This window comes from Oryx dammah, unplaced genomic scaffold (genome assembly GCF_014754425.2).
Source record: "Oryx dammah isolate SB20612 unplaced genomic scaffold, SCBI_Odam_1.1 HiC_scaffold_2, whole genome shotgun sequence".
Taxonomy (NCBI): Eukaryota; Metazoa; Chordata; class Mammalia; order Artiodactyla; family Bovidae; genus Oryx; species Oryx dammah.
The window spans coordinates 108,587,556-108,592,322 of NW_024070186.1; the positions used below are offsets into that span (position 1 = coordinate 108,587,556).

General features: G+C 37.8%; 1 pseudogene; it reads left to right on the top strand.

Annotated features, from left to right (window-relative positions):
- Positions 1 to 454: 454 nt before the first annotated feature.
- LOC120860158 lies at positions 455 to 629 on the top strand (annotated as a pseudogene).
- The last annotated feature ends 4,138 nt before the right edge of the window (positions 630 to 4,767 follow it).

The following is a 4,767-nucleotide window of genomic DNA, read 5'->3' on the forward strand; positions in this document are numbered from 1 at the left end:
GATTAATTTAACATTGTAAATGATGGAGCAGCCAACAATCTGTGTCTCCTCATATACACTAAGGAGGACAAAGCATCACTCTCTAATTTCCTGTCAAACTACATAATCTGAATATAGTCATGCGGAAACGTCACATGGACCTAAATAAAGTTAAATTCTACTAAACTACTGGTCTGTACTTTAAAACTATCAATGTCATGAAAAACAAAGAATGTCAGAAACTGTTTCAGAATAAAAGATTTAGAGACAAGCCAGATAAGTTCAATGTGAGATTCCAAATACAATCCTGGAAGTTAATAAATAAAACAGCAGCTAAAGGTGATTATTTAATTAAAAAAAAAAAAAAAACTTTTTTCAAATTCATAAGCATTTTCCAAGATACTTTTATCTCATTATTTATAGTTGCCCTCCCCTCAACAAACCTCATTTTTGTTGATAGCTATTTATTATCATCATCGTTTCTCGGCCTTTTGGCTAAGATCAAGTATAGTATTTATTATCATGATTAACATTTGCTACTACTAACTAGAATAGAGCATAATCAATATTTCTGATAAGCTAGTAGTTTTCTCTCTATCTTGATATGGGCATTACAGAGATATATACTTTTAAAATTATATCCATCATTACATTTAAGATGTGTAAACTTCATAGGTTTTCATTCAATAGCAAGTTAAAATAATAGATATCAATTATTTTGAGTTCTATATCTGACAATATCAATAATTACATTGTATGTGGGTTTATTTCTATTGATTTATTTTTTCCTTGTGATTTCATTCATTTGGTCATGTTTTCTTTCTTTCTTTTTTTTTTAAACTTTATTTTACTTTACAATACTGTATTGGTTTTGCCATACATCAACATGAATCCACCACGGGTGTACATGAGTTCCTAATCCTGAGCCCCCCTCCCATCTCCCTCCCCATACCATCTCTCTGGGTCATCCCAATGCACCAGCCCCAAACATCCTGTATCCTGCATCGAACCTAGACTGGTGATTCATTTCTTACATGATAGTATACATGTTTCAATGCCATTCTCCCAAATCACCCCACCCTCGCCCTCTTCCACAGAGTCCAAAAGTTCACTCTACACATCTGTGTCTCTTTTGCTGTCTCACATACAGGGTTATCATTACCATCTTTCTAAATTCCATATATATGTGTTAGAATGCTGCATTGGTGTTTTACTTTCTGGCTTACTTCACTCTGTATAATCAGCTCCAGTTTCATCCACCTCATTAGAACTGATTCAAACGTATTCTTTTTAATGACTGAGTAATACTCCATTGTGTATACGTACCACAGCTTTCTTATCCATTCATCTGCTGATGGACATGTAGGTTGTTTCCATGTCCTGGCTAACAGTGCTGTGATGAACATTGGGGTACACATGTCTCTTTCAATTCTGGTTTCCTTGGTGTGTACCCCCAGCAGTGGGATTGCTGGGTCATAAGGCAGTTCAATTTCCAGTTTTTTAAGGAATCTCCACACTGTTCTCCATAATGGCTGTACTAGTTTGCATTCCCACCAACAGTATAAAAGGGTTCCCTTTTCTTCACATCCTCTCCAGCATTTATTGCTTGTAGACTTTTGGATCACAGCCATTCTGACTGGTGTGAAATGGTACCTCATTGTGGTTTTGATTTGCATTTCTCTGATAATGAGTGATGTTGAGCATCTTTTCATGTGTTTGTTAGCCCTCTGTGTGTCTTCTTTGGAGAAATATCTATTTAGTTCTTTTCATTTTTTTGATTGGGTCATTTATTTTTCTGGAATTGAGCTGCATGAGTTGCTTATATATTTTTGAGATTAGTTGTTTATTTCTATTGATTTATTTTTTCCTTGTGATTTCATTTATTTGGTCATGTTTTCTGAAATGTTGATTAATTTTATATTGAGTGCTAAGAATGTGTATGAACAAGTTTAAAGAGAGTAGAAGTTTCTTCAAGCAGAGAGATAAAATATAAATTAATGACCTGATACAGATTGAAATTAAAAGATGTTTCAATTATAGACCAGATTTTTATGAGAAAAAAGCTTTGTTTGGATATTTAGCTTTTTAGCAGATTTGTTATTCACTTTTATTTCATTTTATGTATTGTTATTATCCTCCTCCTCAACATCATTTGCTTTCTTTCTTGTTTCTGACATGCACAGCTTAGAAATCAGAAAATGTGTTGAGGAAAAAGCTGCAGGCAGAGTGTTAGCTAATTTCTCTGGCTTCCCTTTTGGTCTGGGAAAGAAAAGAGAGTGGAAACAAAACAAAAACTACTGTTTTCTGTACAAGATTACAAAATCAGTCACTTTGACACTAAATGGGGGATGTGTGTTGGGGGGGTACACAACAAACTGTTTTGTAATTTTTTGACACCTACTGGTTGTCCTACGATTCAATTCTGACGTTATTTACCTGAGCTTAGCACAGATGCTGAAGGTTAATGATTCAGTCCCAAAAGACTGTTCCCACTGCACATGCTAATCCCATGTCCTGGGGGTCACTACTGCTTCTTACCAATGGAGAGGTTCTCTTGCCACCCTCCTTGAGTTCAATAATTTGCTAGAAAACTCAGGGAAATATTTTACCTACTTGATCCCTGGCTTATTATAAAAGAATGCAATTCAGAAACAGCTAGGTGGGAGAGATGCTTAGCGTAAGGTGTGTGGGAAAGTGTGCAGAGTTCCAGGCACTATCTAGGCATGGAACCCTCCCATGTACACCTCCATGTGCTCACCAACCTGGAAGTTCTCCAGACTTCCTTATGTAGGATTTTGATGGAGGCTGCATTACATAGGAAGTATTAATTGAATCTTCAGTTTCTCTCTTCAGTTCAGTCCAGTCATTCAGTCGAGTCCAACTCTTTGTGACTCTATGCATTGCAGCATTCCAGGCCTTCCTGTTGATCACCAACTCCTGGAGCTTATGCAAACTCATTCTCATTGAGCCATCCAACCATCTCATCCTCTGTCATCCCCTTCTCCTCCTGCCTTCAATCTCTCAGCATCAGGATCTTTTCAAATGAGTCAGTTCTTTACATCAGGTTGCCAAAATATTAGAGTTTCAGCTTAAGCATCAGTCCTTCCAATGAATATTAAGACTGATTTCCTTTAGGATGGACTGTTTGGATCTCCTTGCTGTCCAAGGGACTCTCAAGAGTCTTCTCCAACACCAAAGCATCAATTCTTCAGCATTCAGCTTTCTTTATAATCCAACTTTCATATCCATACATGACTCCTGGAAAAACTATAGCATGGCAAGAGGATCCTTGTTGGGAAAGTAATGTCTCTGCTTATTAATACGTTGTCTAGGTTGGTCATAGCTTTTCTTCCAAGGACCAAGCATGTTTTAATTTCATGGCTACAGTAACCATCTGCATTGATTTTGGAGCCCCCCAAAATAAAGTCTCTGTTTCCAGTTTTTCCCCATCAATTTGCCAAGAAGTGATGGGACCAGATGCCATAATCTTAGGTTTATGAATGTTGAGTTTTAAGCCAATGTTTCACTCTCCTCTTTCACTTTCATCAGGAGGCTCTTTAGTTCTTCTTCACTTTCTGCCATAAGGGTGGTGTCATTTGCATATCTGAGGTTATTGATATTTCTCCCAGCAATCTTGATTCCAGCTTGTGCTTCATCCAGCCTGACATTTCTCATGATGTACTCTGCATATAAGTTAAATAAGCAGGGTGACAATATGCAACCTTGATGTACCCCTTTCCCTATTTGGAACCACTCTATTGTTCCATGGAGAAGGCAATGGCAACCCACTTCAGTACTCTTGCCTGGAAAATCCCCTGGATGGATTAGCCTGGTAGGCTACAGTCCATGGAGTTGTGAAGAGTCGGCCATGACTGAATGACTTCACTTTCACTTTTCACTTTCATGCATTGGAGAAGGAAATAGCAACCCACTCCAGTCTTCTTGCCTGAAGGATCCCAGGGATGGTGGGGCCTGGTAAGCTGCCATCTATGGGGTCACACAGAGTCAGATATGACTGAAGCGACTTAGCAGCAGCAGCAGCTGTTGTTCCATGCCCAATTCTAACTGTTGCTTTTTGACCTGCATACAGATTTCTCAGGACATAGGTCAGGTGGTCTGGTATTCCCATCTATTTAAGAATTGTTCACAGTTTTGTTTTTTTTTTTTTTTTATCAACACAGTCAAAGAAGATTCTATGCATGGATGTCACCAGATGGTCAATACCAAAATCAGATTGATTATATTCTTTGCAGCCAAAGATGGAGAAGCTCTATACAGTCAGCAAAAACAAGACTGGGAGCTGACTGTGGCTCAGATCATGACCTCCTTATTGCCAAATTCAGATTTAAATTGAAGAAAGTAGGAAAAAAGACTAGACCATTCAGATATGACCCAAATCAAATCCCTTATGATTAAACAGTGAAAGTGAGAAATAGATTCAAGGGATTAGATCTGATAGACGAGTGCCTGAAGAACTATAGACAGAGGTTAGTGACATTGTACAGGAGGCAGTGATCAAGACCATCCCCAAGAAAAAGAAATGCAAAAAGGCAAAATGGTTGTCTGAGGAGGCCTTAAAAATAGCTGAGAAAAAAAGAGAAGCTAAAGACAAAGGAGAAAAGGAAAGGTATACCTGTTTGAATACAGAGTTCCAAAAAATAGCATGGAGAGATAAGAAAGATTTGCCCAGTGACCAGTGCAAAGAAATTGAGGCAAACTATCAAATGGGAATGACTAGAGATCTCTTCAACAAAATTAGAGATATCAAGGAACATTTCATGCAAAGAT